This window comes from Scyliorhinus torazame, chromosome 6, assembly GCF_047496885.1.
Source record: "Scyliorhinus torazame isolate Kashiwa2021f chromosome 6, sScyTor2.1, whole genome shotgun sequence".
Taxonomy (NCBI): domain Eukaryota; kingdom Metazoa; phylum Chordata; class Chondrichthyes; order Carcharhiniformes; family Scyliorhinidae; genus Scyliorhinus; species Scyliorhinus torazame.
Window position 1 is genome coordinate 24,706,616 of NC_092712.1, and position 17,784 is coordinate 24,724,399.

The 17,784-nt window shown below is 45.6% G+C and overlaps 1 protein-coding gene across 4 annotated transcripts in view; it reads left to right on the forward strand.

Annotated features, from left to right (window-relative positions):
• The window catches only part of arhgap39 (Rho GTPase activating protein 39), a 753,810-nt gene that overhangs the window by 630,361 nt on the left and 105,665 nt on the right, over nt 1–17,784 (forward strand). The gene's annotated exons all lie outside the window — the stretch shown is intronic.

The following is a 17,784-nucleotide window of genomic DNA, read 5'->3' on the forward strand; positions in this document are numbered from 1 at the left end:
TATGAATTTGTCTAATCATGCTTGATCATTTGTGCTGGCCTTCACTAGCCCAAAATGCCAATGGACAAAGCTCCCAATGTTTTGGGAGGAATGATGTTGTGAGGGCGAGGGAAGATGAGCACACTTGTGGTGAAACATTGTGATTGTTGAGCTAAGATTGATAACTAGAATAAGAAAGTGATTGGTTCGATGACAATTGGACTAAAGGATTCACGTACTCAGCCCAGTAAGAAGTGAGAGAGCTTCACTGACAATCGTAACACAAGGGGTCTGGCTGGGGATGAGCCACAAATATAACATAGATACGAACGACTGAGCCTAACTGCAGACAACTGGCTTCACATCAGTGGAAGCTGCAACACACGGGCACTGGCTAGGGACTGTTGAGGAGGCTATATTAATGTTGATAGGGATACATTTACAAAAGTGGAATGCTTTGGTGTTGTAGTAATCTCAGTATGTTAATTCAGGCTTTTTGAGAAAGTTTGGAAGACCTACATGATTCGGCATGGCAGTTAGAAAACAAAGTCAAGAAACTCGCCCAGTTACTTTGTGATGATGTTTCAGATGAAATTAGAAATTGCAGCAGGGTGGTTTGGTTGAGGCAAATGATGAATACAATACCCAGAACCTCATGATGCAGCACGTTGGGGTGACAGTAGTTTACATGTATTGTCTTCACCTGAATGTGTTCTGCTGTGGGGCCATTCCAGGAACACAGGACACACACCAGGATCTTACTGAAGTGGCCTTCCTGCATACAGGGTCCCAGGTTCGATTCCCGCTTGGGTCACTGTCTGTGCGGAGTCTGCACGTTCTCCCCGTGTCTGCGTGGGTTTCCTCCGGGTGCTCCGGTTTCCTCCCACAAGCCCCGAAAGACCTGCTTGTTAGATGAATTGGACATTCTGAATTCTCCTTCAGTGTACCCGAACAGCCACCGGAGTGTGGCGACGAGGGGCTTCTCACAGTAACTTCATTGCAGTGTTAATGTAAGCCTACTTGTGACAAGAATAAAGATTATTATTATTACATAAAGTTAGACAATGTGACTACGGACGACAAGCCTGTTTCTTTCCTCACCAGTGCCCAACCACACATATTAGCCCTGATTCTAATCTAACCCACACAGTGGAAACCAGTCGGAGGATCATTCTACAACCCATTCGGGTTTTAAGGGTAAAATAACGAGGACAAGACATATCAGCTTGCATTCCCATGAGTGTCGAGATTAAGGGGTGATTTAATTGAAAAGCGGAAAATTGTGGATGCTGAAATCTGAAATTAAAAACAGAAAATGATAGAAATACTCAGCAGGGAATGGCAGCATCTGTGGAGAGAAACAGATTTAATTGAGGTGTTTAATATGATTAAGAAGGAGTTGATAGTTTAGATAGAGGCAGTCTATTTCCCTGCTGGTGGAGACCAGAACAAAGGGGGTTTAATCTGCAAATGAAAGCCAAGTTCCAAAATTGATTCTTCACACAGAGGAAACTCTCCCTACTATTGAAGCTGGGCGACGGTTGAAAATTTCACCAATGGGATTGATATTTTTGTTCAGAAAGGGTATTAAAGGATATGGAATCCAGGCAGGTAGTGCAATTAATATTCAGCCATTATCCAGTTGAATAGTGAGGGGAGTTTGGGAGGTGGTGAATGGCCTTGCTCTTGTTCCAACATCACTAGATTTTGCTCCTTGGAAATCCCTGTCCCCCTCAATGGGGCTTTTCCCCGAGGGGCTTTTCACAGCAACTTCATTTTAAGCCTACTTGTGACAATAAGCGATTTTGATTACATTTTTATTTCAATGGGCCCAGTTAAAATTTCCAATGGGTGGGAGCGGTCACTTTTTGCACCAGGATTCGGACTAATAGTAGCATGCGTCAATCACCTCGGCTATGAGCTGCTAGTTCAGTGCACAATAGGGCATGCTGGCGCAGAGGCAATTGTGGTGCAGGCTCAAAGGGACAGATATCTGCTCCTGCTCCTATTATGGGGGAGGGGGGGGGGGGGGGGGGGGGGGGGGGGGGGGACTTTTTTTTAATGTTTAAACAAAAGCCCTGAATATGAACTGGCTGCAAATTGGAAACAAATGGTGAGCGTGCAGCTCCCGAGGATTCGAGCTGGCGATTGAAATCAATGTAAGGTTACCAGCTCCTACAGCAGATATTAATCCTGCCATCCTTCATTCTACCTTTTGACTGCTAATTTGTCTCACATCAAACAAGAGAAAATGAATGTGAACCCTTTTCTTCCCAGCCTTTAATCTGCATCCGTTAAGGTCCACATTAATGAAGAGCAAGTGTCCCTTTCAACAGAAATGTTTTATTGAGCATGAGAGTGTGCTCGGCACCTCTGGTGTATAATTGCCTTATCAAAGCAGAAATAGAAATTGAATTAGGCAACTTTGCATATTCAGTCTCGGCCAGATTTAAGAGTGAAGAGACAAACAGCTTCACAGGAGACTAACTACTTACTTTCTAAAGGACCGTAAAACAATAAATAAAACAATATAATTGCCTTTCACATTCTCAGGGGTCACAAAGCATTTCAATGGATTGCTTTTATTGTGCAGTCACTGTTGGAATGTCAGTAAATGTCTTCCCAGTTTGCCCACACAAATAGCAAATTAATCAAATGGTCAGAGAATCTGGTTTTGATGGTATTGGCTGGCATCTTGAGTGGCATCAAGTAGCTCGAACAAGGCTTGAGTTCAGGAGGAAGAACCAGCAAAGGCTGGAGTCACAGCTGGCACGGGGTGAATCGCGGTGGTTTGCAGAGACAAATCATCACAGCCTCAAATATTCGTCTTCTTTCACCTGTCGAGATTGGGATTGTCTCTTGGTGATTCGACATTGTTCAGCTCCATTCAAAACTGCCGCAATAATGGGACAGCCCATTTCAGCCTGCCCAGCACACAGTCTTGAATTGACAACTGTCTCTGATCACTCATGCCACATTGTGCTAGACGATGAACACCTCCAATACCCAAACAACCTCCCGATAAGCATCACTATCCAGGAGCTTTACTAATGGTTTTTTTAATGAATTTAGAGTACCCAATTATTTTTTTTTCCAATTAAGGGGCAATTTAGCTTGGACAATCCACCTAACCAGCACATCTTTGGGTTGTGGGATGAAACCCACGCAGACATGGGGAGAATGTGCAAACTCCACACAGACAGTGACCCAGGGCCGGGATTCGAACCCGGATCCTCAGCGCTGTAGGCAGCAATGCTAACCACTGCGCCATGTGCCGCCCCGAGCTTTACTAATGTTGATATTCAATGGCATTATCATCGCTGATTCCCCCACAATCAGCATCCTGGGGATTACCATTAATCAGAAACTGAACTGGACTAGCCACATTAACACTGTGGCTACCAGAGCAGGTCAAAGACTAGGAATGCCACGGCAAGTAACTCGCCTCCTGACCTCCCAATGCCTGTTCACAAGGCTCAAGTCAGGAGTGTAATGGAATACTCTCCACTTGCCTTGATGAGTGCAGCTCCAACAACGCAAGAAGCTCGACACCATCCAGGACAAAGCAGCCCGCTCGATTGCTCCCCCTTCCACAAACATTCAAACCCTCCACCACCGACGAACAGTGGTAGCTGTGTGTACCATCTACAAGGTGCATTGATTTGATTTGATTTATTTATTGTCACATGTACCGAAGTACAGTGAAAAACATTTTTCTGCGGCCAAGGGAATGTACACAGTACTTACATAGTAGACAACAAAAAGAATAATCGACAGAGTACATTGACAAATGGTACATCGACAAACAGTAATTGGTTACAGAGCGGAACAAGGGGCCAAACAAAGCAAATACATGAGCATTTCATGAAGTCATGAATAGTGTTCTTACCGGGAACAGATCAGTCCGAGGGAGAGTCGTTGAGTCTAGTAGCTGTGGGAAAGATGCTATTCCTATGTCTGGACGTGCGGGTCTTCAGACTTCTGTATCTTCTGCCTGTTGGAAGGGTCTGGAAGAAGGCAAAGCCTGGGTGGGAGGGGTCTCTGATAATGCTGTCTGCCTTCCTGAGGCAGCGGGAGGTGTAGACAGAATCAATGTCCGGGTGGCAAGCTTGTGTGGGGGCTGAGTTCACCACATTCTGCAGTTTCTTGGGCCGAGCAGTTGCCATACCAAGCAGTGATGCAGCCGGATAGGATACTCTCTATGGCACATCTGTCAAAGTTTGAGAGAGTCGATGCAGAAATGCTGAATTTCTTTAGCTTCCGTAGGAAGTAGAGACGTTGTTGGGCTTTCTTGACTGTTGCATCAACGTGAGTGGACCAGGACAGACTGTTGGCGATGGTGACCCCCGGGAACTTAAAGCTATCAACCATCTCCACTTCAGAGCCAATGATGCAGACGGGAGTGTGTGTCGTGCTGTGCTTCCTGAAGTCGATGATCAGTTCCTTGGTCTTTCCGACATTTAGAGAGAGGTTGTTTTTGGTACACCATGCAACCAAGAGATTTATCTCCCTCCTGTAGTCTGATTCGTTGTTGTTTGAGATACGACCCACCACAGTTGTATCATCTTATAGATTGAGTTGGGGTTAAATCTTGCCACACAGCCGTGTGTGTATAGGGAGTACAGTAGAGGACTGAGCACACATCCTTGCGGGGCTCCAGTGTTGAGGACTATTGTGGAGGAGGTGCTGTTGCCTTTTCCTGACAGATTGCGGTCAGTTGGTGAGGAAGTCAAGTCCAAGATTACAGAGTTTGGTTATTAGCCTTGTCGGCATAATGTTGTTGAAGACGTTGTTGTAGTCAATGAACAGCAGTCTCACAATTTAAATAGTATCCTTGTTGTAAGAACATAAGAACTAGGAGCAGGAGTAGGCCATCTGGCCCCTCGAGCCTGTTCCACCATTCAATGAGATCATAGCTGATCTTTTGTGGACTCAGCTCCACTTTCCGGCCCGAACACCATAACCCTTAATCCCTTTATTCTTCAAAAAACTATCTATCTTTATCTTAAAAACATTTAATGAAGGAGCCTCTACTGCTTCACTGGGCAAGGAATTCCATAGATTCACAACCCTTTGGGTGTTGAGGTGTTGCAGTAACTCACCAAGGTTCCTTCGACAGCACCTTCCAAACCCACGACCACTACCATCTGGAAGGACAAGAGCAGCAGATACCTGGGAACCCCCACCACCTGGAGATTCCCTGCAAGTCACTCACCATCCTGACTTGGAAATATATCGCTGTTCCTTCACTGTCACTGGGTCAAAATCCTGGAACACGCCAGGAAGCCCTAACAGCCTACACTTCAGGGACTACATCGGTTCAAGAAGGCAACTCACCACCACCTTCTGGAGGGCAACTAGAGATGGGCAATAAATGCTGGCCTAACCAGCGACGCCCACACCCCATAAATGACTTTAAAACAATTTAAATTCAGGGCACTATATTACGAAAATGATATTGAGGCACGGGAGAGGGTGCAGTGATTTACAAGGGTGCTCATCAGGAAAAGGATTGTCATGCTGGGTCTCTTCACTCTTGAAAATAGCGGACTGATGGGTGACCCAATAGAGGCATTTAAAATCCTGAAAGGTTTTGATCGACGAGTGGATCTCTGGGTGGCACGGTAGTTAGCATTGTTGCTTCACAGCGCCAGGGACCAGAGTTCGATTCCCAGCTTTGGTTACTGTCTGTGCGGAGTCTGCACGTTTTCCTCGTCTCTGCGTGGGTTTCATCCGGATGCTCCGGTTTCCTCCCACAAGTCCCGAAAAACGTGCTTGTTAGGTGAATTTATTCTGAATTCTCCCTCCGTGTAACCGAACAGGCGCCAAAGAGTGGCGACTAACCTCACAGTAACTTCATTGCAGTGTTAATGTAAGCCTACGTTTGACACTAATAATGTCATTTAAAAAACTCAAATCGCCTCTTAATGTTCTAAACTCCAGCGGATATACTGCTATCCTGTCCAACCTTTTGTCATAAGACAACTCTCCCATTCCTAGTAATAGTCTAGTAAACCTCTGAACTTCTTCCAATACATTTACTTTCTTCCTTAAATAAGGAGACTATTTCTGTACACAATTCTCCAGATGTGATCTCATCCAGATGTGATCTCACCAATGCCCTGTATAACTGAAGCATAGCCTCTCTCATAATAACTTCTAACTGTACCTGCATACCACACTGGGAATATTATGAGCAGTTCTGGGAACCAAAACTTCAGAAGGTTATAATGGCCTTGGAGGGAGTGCGGTGTAAATTTACTAAAGTAACGCCTGGACGCGCAGGGTCAAAATACGGGAGGCAATTAAACAAGCTGCCCAGAATGGAGGAGGTTAAAAGGTGATTTGATTGAAGTTGTCACGGTATCAAGGGGGACAAATAAGGTAGATAGAGAGGAATTAAAATGGAACAAACTCTTCCAAGAGTGAAAGGAGAATTTTCTTCTTCACACATAGGGTGATAGAAGTTAGAAACTCTCTCCTGCAAATGATGCTCGATGAATTATAAATTTTAAAACTGTTAGCCAAAGGTGATATGAGGCACCAGAATTAGGTCACAGATCAGTTTGTGGTCTCAATTGAATGGCAGAATAGAAGGAGGTCAATGTCTCCCTCCTGCTCCTGTGCTCCAACACGTATAAAACTGCCCTTCGTGACATGTGAAGTCCATTGAGAGATTCTGTATCAGTAAAAAATAGACAAAACGTTGTTTTTGGAGTCAGTGTACCTGTTGTGAATATCGTAAATAGAATATAGTAAAGTCACCACAGTCCCAGATAACCATCGGCTGTTTTCTCCTTTGAGGGGGGAGAGCTGACTGGTGGTGATTTAACCTGAGGGTCACCACACCTCAGGCAAGGGGCAAGGCTGAGAAGGTGGGGCCTTCATGAATAACCTCAGCCGGTACGGGAATTGAACCCTCGCTGTTCGCCTCACTCTGCATCACGAACCAGCTGTCCAGCCAAGTGAGCTAAACCGGCCCCCGTGGTAAAATATAGGTAGCATCTTCAAATATAATGACTGTGGCTTAAAGGTTCTTAAATAGAGTAGTTTGTGAATTCAAATTGCTTATGGGTGCATTAATGTAATTCTTGAATGAGTTAATGGTTTATCTATTGTAAATGTAAAACCTATTTATTGAGTGATTCTCGCAGGCTCAAATGTTTCCCTGTTGATTGTTCTTGTGAAACCAATCAAGCTCACTTTTGCTTATTGAAATGTTGGAGTCGTTGAATGTGGTCTGTGGTTAAGAATTGTATTGTCATTGGGAACCTTATCTTGAAAGGCATTGAGCGCTTAACAGTGGGACATTGAAACAAAATGCTGACAATTTTGAACAGCTGGAAGGCTCATTTTCTTCTCCCAATGAGCAAAATTAATGGTTTATATTATGATTCACTGGTTCCTAAAGTGGTATCAGAAGAGAAAGACACTGAATTTGCTCTTCCAGGAATCAGAACTTTGTGTTTTGAAACAGACAGGACAATTAGACATCTTCACTAGAAACTAAGCGGAGTCATGGGACACTGGCAGGAATGGATGTGCCCAGAATTTCCCAGCACAATCCCACTTCCAGGCATTTTTCAGGAGGAGATGTGCAGCCACCCGCAAGCAACAGGTAACCAATATAGGTTCCTCTCCTATACTGACTGGAATTCTCCTGTTCTGGGGACCGAAAGGATGTGCTGTCCCTGGGGTAGACCTGGGGGTACAGGTGCTCCTTAGGCACTTTACTGCCCCCCGCCATTCCCACTGTCATCGCTGTAAACTCTTTCACAGGACGGCCTATGTCTGCAGCTGCGACCATTGTTATTCTCAAAGAATTTAAAAGTCTTTGAGACACCCTCTTGCACCGAAGCTTCAGTGGCAGACGGCAGCTTTCCCACTGCTGAAGAGTCTTCTATTGGCCCTCTAAAGTTGGGAGCCCACCCACCATTCTTAATTGGACAGTGAGAAAACCTTCCGGCCATTAATTTTGCCAACCTTAACAAAAATCACACCAGCCCATGCCCTGAGAAGCCGGAACCTGGAAATGATCCCGATACCAGGGCCCCGACCAAAACAAAAATCTTGCTCGATATGTTTACATTTGTGCTGTTAATATTCATCAAGCTTTGTGCTTTCTATTTCTATTTCGTTATAAATAAATATCTTGACTATTTTAGCCTGTAAATCTAATATGTCATGTTATGATCCAACGGGCGTTAAGTGCCTGCAAACCAAGTCCCAAAAGGAAACTTGGCAAGCTATCACAACTATTTTCTATATGTATTGTACTACGAAGCCAAAAGCCACAAATTCCAGTAATACTTTTGGAGATTTTAAATAGCAAATTAAACCACTTATTAATAAAATAAAAATTTAGACACACAATGTTATATTTACATTGTTAAAATTAGCCTAACAGGGCATTCTCCCCAAATGATTCCTATTTCGGTGGTCATAGAATCATAGAATTTACAGTGCAAAAGGAGACCATTCGGCCCACCAAGTCAGCACCGGCCCTTGGAAAGAGCACCCTACTTAAGCCCACACCTCCACCCTACCCCCATAACCTCACCTAACCTTTTTGGACACTAAGGGCAATTTATCATGGGTAATCTGCCTAACCTGCACAACTTTGGACTGTGGGAGGAAACCGGAGCACCCGGAGGAAACCCACGCAGACACGGGGAGAACGTGCAGACTCCGCACAGACAGTGCGGAGTCACATGTCACACTCACTAAAAAACACCACTTTAGGCAACAAACGTTTAGATATTTATTCTATTAAAAATCCAGTGATGTTACCACAAGGTGCACCCATTGTTGCTGTCGGGAAGAGTTATCCCAGGGTTTCTCTCCCTCCTAACCTGTTTCCTAAAGCAACAGACAGAAACTTTGCGGAAACTGCTTCACTTTGCTTCTTTTCACAGTTCTGTCCCAACACAGAGAACACTCCAGGAGGTCTTACATGGCCGCTCAACCTCTCTTTAACTTCTTTTCTCTTTCACCTATTCCCATTGTCCTCATCCTTCTTTGAAATTTATCTTTCCCAAGATCTAAAAATCTTTTTTGTTCTCCTTATGGCAACCATTTGCAGGTGACGTAAAATTGAATAACTTTGCTTTATTTATTTATTGCCATTACCCAGTTGTAAACCCCGTTTTACATTTTTACTTCCCTTTGAAATGTAACACCTGTACACAACAGGCCTTCTTTATCTCCTAATGCAAATTTCCATCCATCAAATTTACCTGCAGAATATCCAACTCGGCGCTATTCACTTCAAATGCCTGCCTTTCACGCCTAGACCGTTTGATGTTCAAAACCTGCAGGCCAACTGTCTTCAGATTAATCAAATTAGTCACATGCACACAGCCCCACCAAGCCTGCTTCACAGAATAACACACTAAACCCCAAAATATAAAAATAATATTTTCTTCACGGTAATTGATATGCCACTCCAACAGGTATCACACGCACATTTGCATAATCCAGTATTAATGCAAATAGAAAACATAGCGCAGGAACCAGGTCCAATGAGGGTGATTATGCTCCATCATTAAGCCTCTCTTCATTTAACCCCATTAGCATAGCATGTTTCTTTCCTCCGTGTGTGTTTATAAAACCATTCGCCTTCTGAGGCAGACAGCCGCACAAACCCCCTGAGAGAAATTCATTCTCTTCATCTCTGCCCTTAAGGGCGACCCCTAATTTTAAATTTACCAGCCTCTGGTTCTGGACTCACCCACAAGATATTCAATATCCTGAGGAGTATGGACAGGTTAAATGGTTAAATATTCCCACGCAAGACAGCATCAAGGAGTAGAGTGTACATAGTCACAGTAATTGGCAAAAAAGATGAGAAGTGATGTGAAGAAAACAATTTTCACCCAGAGGGTTTTTGGAGTCTGGAACAACCTTTGAAAGGGTGGTGGGGGCACATGTGATCGAGGTATTCAAAGGAGAATTGGATAGTTATCTGAAAAGAGAGAATGTGCAAGGTTACGGAGACGAGGCTGGGCAGTGGAACTAGGTAGAATGCATTTTCAGAAAGCCAGCACAGACTCGATAAGTCGAATAGCCTCCTTCGGCACTTAAGGTTCTGTGATGATAGGTGGGAGCATAAGTTGGTCATTCGGCGCATCGCGTCTGCTGCGCCATTCAATGGGATCATGCCTTATCCCCTTGATTCCTTTGCTGATTAAAGATCAGCTTATCTAGCTTCCTCTCAAATGCTTCCATGCCTCTACTACTCTCTGTAGCAGTGTGTTCCTCATTCTTGACAGTCTCTACATGAAGACATTTCCCCTGCATGCCTCACTGGATTTATTAGTGACTGTCTTACATTTAAGACCCCAAGTTTTGAACTCTCCCACCAGTGAAGCATCTTCTCCTGCAGTGGCCAGTTTATGAGCTCTATGGGGACGGAGGAAACTGCAGCAAACCAGGCAGTGGAGAGCCTGATCCACTTTCTTATCTGGGCTCCAGCAGAGTTTGCTGTGAATCTGTGAAATTAATTCTCCGATGACCTGTAATTGTATTTTTGACCAGGTTGCATTTATGCTGAGAAGAATTATTGATCAAGGATCTGTGTGTGTGTGCATTTCATTATCAGCTTAATGCCTGCCAGGTGTGTTTTCCCAGCCAAATACTTTGTTCTGTTTTTAATTTATCCCCCAGTTGAAGTCCTGTGAAAACTTCACCTCAGAAATCAGCTTGCACAGAGAGGATCAAAGTCTTCTCTGTTTCTGCTGACTGGAGTCTGAAGTGAAATGAGTTTCGGACATTGTTAATCTGTTCCCAGCGCCACAGAGTTATCCTCAGTTTCAGCTCCAGCTGGAACTAGTTCGCCCAGAGAAGCCATGAGGATGCAGGTTTCAAGAAATGGGCTTTGTTATTTTACTTAAAAGAGTATGGGTGCAATTCTCCCGTCGGGAGACTAAGTCCCGACGCCGGACTGAAAACCGGAGTGTTTCACTCCGGCGTCGGAGGCCGCTCCCAACCCCCTTGGTGCCGCGTAAAAGGGGCGCCGTGTAAATGACGCGCCCGGCGCCGCGTAAATGACATCACCCGCGCATGCGCAGATTGGGCGGCACCAACCCGCGCATGCACGGTTGCTGTCCTCCCCGAGGCCGCCCCGCAAGAAGATGTCAGATGGATCTTGCGGGGCGGCGGAGGAAAGGAGGTCCTCCTTCAGAGGGGTCGGCCCGCCGATCGGTGGGCACCGATCGCGGCCACACACCTTTTGAGGCCGCCCCCGGTGCAGGAACACCACCCCCCCCCCCACAGGCCACTCCTCCCCCCCACCCCAGCGTTCCCGCGCTGTTCCTGCCGGCAGCGACCAGGTGTGGACGGCGCCGGTGGGAAGCCGTCGTGTTGGGCAGGCCACTCGTCCCATCCGGGCCGGGGAATCGCCGCTCGCCCGTTACAAACGGCGAGCGGTGATTCTCCCAGCGGCCAGTCGTGATTCTCGCCGCACCGGTTGGGGGGGGGGGGGGGAGAATCGCGTGCGGGTGCCGGGGCGGCGTGGCGGGACTCGCGCAGTGCCCTGACGATTCTCCCATCCAGCGTGGGGGGGGGGAGAATTCCGCCCAATGTTCCAGCTGAAATCTGCAAGAATTTTGTCGGGGCCCTTCCTGTTGATTCCCTTTTTTCCCCCTTCTTTAGTTTTGCTGTTATCATTTTTATCCATGGATGCTGAATGGACATGTATCTTTAAGTCGAGCAAGGGAAATTGGAAAATCAAATGTTACAAAAGAGAACATTCTACTAGCTTTGGACAGCAAAACTCAGACTTTGTGACACCAAAGAGAGGGGTGGGACTCGGTTCGATTGGTTGGTAGTGACCAATGAATTGGCCAAAAGGCCGTATTCTGCCCCGTAACAGGTGGTGATTGGATCTTGTCTGGCTGGGATGATTTCTAGAGAAATAAATTACGTTTATATAGCATCTTTCTCTCTCTCTCTCTCTCTAAAGCAGAAATCGCGACCTGAAAGCGTGGTTTGAAGGACCGTGTGCTGGAAATAACCATCTGAAAAAAACACTCTTATCTTTTTTATAAAAAATTACAACCCCCAATTCTTTTTTTCCAATTAAGAGGCAATTTTAGCCAATCCACCTAACCTGCACTTCTTTGGGTTGTGGGGGCGAGACCCACGCAAACACGGGGAGAATGTGCAAACTCCACACAGACAGTGACGCAGAGCCGGGATCAAACCCGGGACCTCGGCGCCATGAGGCAGCAGTGCAAACCACTGTGCCACCATGCCGCCCACTATTGAAGTTCAAGGAGCAGGATATACCCAAGTGGCCTTCCTAAGCACAACATAGCTAATTAATGCAGCCTCATTTCATAATAAATCAATACTGGGGGAAGGAAAGATCTAAATTCCTTTTATGCAGTAACTCTCACAATGTTTTACTTCTGCTTATTATTTTTTCTGTGTTTGTTTGTCATGCGTGTGTGCGTGTAAGTAAGTTAAAGTGGGGGATTAGGAAATAGATAATAGTTGACCAGTTGTATTTGCTGCATATTTCTTCATAGTTCTTGTTATAAATAAACAGTAATTGTGTTCACGTTTACAAACCCGGTGACTGTAATTATTGGGCAGCCAAGGGCCAAAGACTTTGGGTATTTTCTAAGAGTTATTGGTTGATTCAATTGTGTTGCGACTCCGGGTCAAAGGAGGCTGGATTTCACACACACCCTCCCCCCACCGTAGCCCAGGGTTTCCAAACAGTTGTTTATTAGGTTTCATTTCTACTGTTTAATTTTCCTCCTTTTGCTTGTTGCAACTTCTTGGGCATGCTCACTATCTTTATGATGCACATCTAAAAGATGAAATACTGTGGTGGTTACCGTTTATCGTAGGAGAGCAATAACTCCGAGAACACAACTCAATTCAAATTCTAAATAACCTGGCAATAGAACAAAACTGGTATCAGTGAATGTGCCCATGAAGGTGTTTGATTGTTGTAAAAATCCATCTAGCTCACCAGTATTTTATAGGGAGGATGATGGTTAGCTCAGTTGGTTGGACGACTGGTTTGTGACGCGGAGCGATGCCAGCAGCGCGGGTTCAATTCCTGTACCAGCCGAAGTTACCATGAAGGTCCCGCCTTCTCAACCTCATCCCCTCGACTAATCTGTGGTGACCCTCATATTAAATCACCACCAGTCAGCTCCCGCTCTCAAAGGGCGGGGAGAAGCCTATGGTCCTTGGTGCCTTTCATCTTTTAGGGAAGGAAATCTGCCCTCCTTACCCAGTCTGGCCAATATATGACTCCAGTCCCACGCCAGCATGATTGAATCTGCATGTTCCATAGAATTCCTACAGTGCATAAGGAGGCCATTCGGCCCATCGAGCCTATACCTACATTGAAAAAGCACCATGCCAAGGGCCACTCTCCCACCACTAACCCCATAACCCCACCGAACATGCATATCTTTTGGACACTAAGGGGCAATTTAGCATGGCCAATCCACCTCACCTGCACATCTTTTTTTTCCATTTTAGAGTACCCAATTCATTTTTTCCAATTAAGGGGCAATTTTGCATGTTCAATCCACGTACCTTACACATCTTTGTGTTGTGGGGGCGAAACCCACGCAGACACGGGGAGAATGTGCAAACTCCACATGGACAGTGACCTAGAGCCGGGATCGAACCTGGGACCTAGTCGCTGTGAGACTGCAGTGTTAACCACTGAACCACCGTGCTGCCCTCTCACCTGCACATCTTTGGACTGGGGAGGTGTAGCCAGTTAAAATGGCTAACTCCCGATTTAAAATGGCGAAGGGCAAAGGCTGATGGGAAAGTCAGCCAACAGGACACAAACGAGCACCTGCAGGTTGACTGTGTATTTACCTCTGGAAAGGCCAGACAAGATTGATACCAGCAACCATCAGCATAACAAAACACCAGCTATCTGCATATTAATGAGCAATCCCCGGGAACAATAAGCAACATTTAGACACATAAAGCAAAACCAGACTCTTCGGCGCCAGCAGAAGCCTACACAATGGGAGGTGAACGACCACCTCAGGACCGCCCATCGATCAGGGAACCGCTCCAGCATTGGAGACAATCGAACCAAGTGATTGGGACAAAGTCCAATCACTTGGAACCAGGTACAGGGTCTTCCCCGAAAGGCGGGAAGCCCCTGGGGACTATACGAATTAAGCCCCAAGTTCAAATCATTCTTCTTGACCGGGTCACTCAGCAACACGAACCAACCCTTGACAGTGACCGGTTCAGCCGCCGCCGATATCCAGTAAGTCTTACTTCAACGTTCGCTACGAGATAGGCGCTCCTAGCTACCGATCTGTACCAACTTCGAATCCCGCAGGATCAGAACCCGAACAAAAGGCCATTTGTTTCCCTGACCTGGTGGGCCAGTTCCAAGTTAAGTATTGGCCTGTTAGCTGTAGAAGTAGTTTAGACGTAGAATTTGTACATGAGTAGCGATTACTGTGTATAATAAATGTGCTTTGATTTAAATCTTACTAAGCGGTGTATTGGATTATTGATCATTACTCGGACTTGAACCACGTGGCGGTATCATAAAGATACCTGGCGACTCGAGCAAAGGTAATAAAACAGAGCAATTAAACTAAGACAAAAGTTAGCAACAGAGGAAACCGGAGCACCTGGAAGAAACCTACGCAGACACGGGGAGAACCTGCAAACTCCACACAGACAGTCACCCGAGGCCGGAATCAAACCCGGGTCCCTGGTGCTGTGAGGCAGCAGTGCTAACCACTGTGCCACCGTGCCGCCCACTATTGAAGTTCAAGGAGCAGGATATACCCAAGTGGCCTTCCTAACCACAACATAGCTAATTAATGCAGCCTCATTTCATAATAAATCAATACTGGGGGAAGGAAAGATATAAATTCCTTTTATGCAGTAACTCTCACATCCTTAGTAAATCTCAATGATCTTTAACTGTGCGTTTCTTTTGCAGTGGGATTGAGTAGGATTGGCCAATGCTCTCTGGAGTTTAGAAGAGTGAGAGGCAATCTCATTGAAACACAGAAGCTTCTGAGAGGATTTGGCAAGGTAGATGCGGAGAGTTGTTTCCCCCCCTGACTAAATAGTCTAGAACTCACAGTAACAAACTCGCAGTAATAGTCTCAGGGTAAGGAACCTGTCATTTAGAACTGAGATGAGGAGAAATTTCTTCACCGTATATCTTTGGATTTGTCTGCCTGAGAAGACAAGGATGCTCAGTGATTGAGTATATTCAAGGCTGCTGGTGCTCCATGTAGCTACTCTAACCAGGTCAGCTGTCATGGTATGTCACACTTGTCTGTCTTGCCGCATCTGCGCACATCCACTGTAGATAGTCTTAACCACTCTGTGGCATCCATCACCCACCTACGCCTCGGCCGGTCCAGCTTTCTGCTGCCCTCCACTTTGTCCTCCAGGAGAGATCCCGGTAGTTTCTTAGCTCTGATCAAATGACTGAAATATTGACATTGTCATGCTGTATGCCACTTTTTACAACTTTTACTTTTTCAAGACTGAGATTGATACATGTTTGAACTTGGAGGAAAATTGAGGTAAATGGGACTGGATTGGAAAGTAGTGCTGAGGCCAGCCATGAAGTTGGGTAAATGGCAGAGCAGGCTCACATGTCAAATCCTAGCTCCCGTTTCTTATGTTTATATTTTAATGCAAAATAGTCAATGTTGTTATGTTGGCAAACATGGCAGTCCATTTGTACACAGTGAGGGCCCGTGAACTCAGTCGGATAACGACCAGTTAATTTGCAGGTCGGAAGGTTTTAATTCAAGGTGAAAACTAAAGATACTGGGATCTTTTTATTAGAACAAGGAAGATTGAGAGGAGATCGAATAGAAGTGTTCAACACTGAGATGTCTGGGTTCTCTGGTTTCCTCCCACAAGTCCCAAAAGACGTGCTGTTTGGTGAATTGTACATTCTGAATCTCCCTCAGTGTACCCGGACAGGCGACGAGGGGCTTTTCACAGTAACTGAAAAATGAAAATCGCTTATTGTCACAAGTAGGCTTCAATGAAGTTACTGTGAAAAGCCCCTAGTCGCCACATTCCGGTGCCTGTTTGGGGAGGCTGGTACGGGAATTGAACCGTGTTGCTGGCCTGCTTTAAACCCAGCGATTTAGCCCAGTGTGCTAAATCGGCCCCTGTAGCGCCTTCCACAACCTCTTCCTTGCAGTGTTAATGTAAGCCTACTTGTGACAATAAATATTATTATTATACAAAAGATGGTGAGGATTATGAGACAGGACATTGGGACCAGTTGGATAACTCCTTCAGAAAACGGCACAGGTACAGTAGGCTGAATAAACTCCTCCTAGTCCATAAATTCTGTTTTATTGCTCTTGGGTCCACTGTGCTGAACTATAATGGTAGAAAGAATCTTGTTCTTAAATCATCCATGACTAAGACCCTGTGCCCAAGTACCACTCCACATTTGGAAATTAGTGAAACATTATAACAAGGCCTCTAAATGTCAACAATGTCAGCACTGTTCCGATTCATCTGTTGTCCACATGGTGTCAGCCTTAGTTCAATGGGTAACACTCTCACCTCTGTCAAGGCTTGGGTGTGTGATCTTTAAATTCTGCCTAATACCCACAATCAACAACAGCAAATAAGCAGATTGCCTGGTCATTATCTGTTTCTGGGAGCTTGCTGTGTGAAAATTGGCGGCTACATTTCCTCTGTTACAACAGTGGCTGTACTTTAAGCAATACTGAAGTAATTGTAAAGTGTTCTGGGGTGGCCTTTGGACGCGAAGGATGCTGAAAAATGCACATTGAAATGTAAACTATAGAAGATTGTCGGCTACATTTTGTCAAGGAGTCATTGGTTTAAATTCTGAAGCCCAGGAAAAGGACTGTGATGGACACCACGGTTACAGGAAAGCCATTATTATATCAGGGGATAATGTTTGGTTACCACTCCAGTTTGGGTTTTAAACGTCTGATAGTTTGCAGGAGGAAAAAATGTGTTTAAAATAGAAATTCTGTTGTGACATCTTTATAAGATATCTGAAGAGACCGAGTTTAAACATGGGTGTCAGGTTTGTTTGAAATGACAATGAGGCAGCCACCATTTTGGACATTCCTATTTTTTCTGATGTCAACAGTAAGAAGTCTTACAACACCAGTGTGGTGAATGTATTCACCTAATGCATGCATGATACTGTAACCTATGACCCATGACCTGGAAGTGGTAATACGAGCTGCTTCCAGGTACCGGCGGCCGGTCTATATATGGCTCCGTCCTCACCGGGGCCATATATAGACCGGCCGCCTGTGGGCGGCATTCATCTGTACAACTGACTCTGGCTAGGCAAGTTCATGACTAATAAAGCCTAATGTTCACTCGCTCTCTCTGCCTCTTGGTGAATTGAAGGTATATCAATTTATTAGTCATAGACAGCACTATGGAAGCCGCTCTAAAGCCAGACAGGCTCGAACTCTATGCCCGCGCGTCCGAAGCCAAGGACATATTCGAACATTGGCTTTGATGCTTCAAAGCCTACCTCGACTCCTCCACAACGCCTCCCACGGAGACCCTCAAGCTGCGACTCCTCCATGCTCGGGTGAGCCTTCGAATTTCAGTAATGATTGAGAAAGTGGCCACGTACGAGGCGGTGGTTGCAACCCTCAAGGCACACTTCGTGAAGCCCGTAAATGAGGTGTTCGTCAGACACCTCCTCACCACTCGCCGTCAACGCTCCGGAGAATCGCTGGACGAGTATCTGGAAACCCTGACTCTACTCGCGAGGAACTGTAGCTATCGAGATGTGACGCCGGTGGAACACAT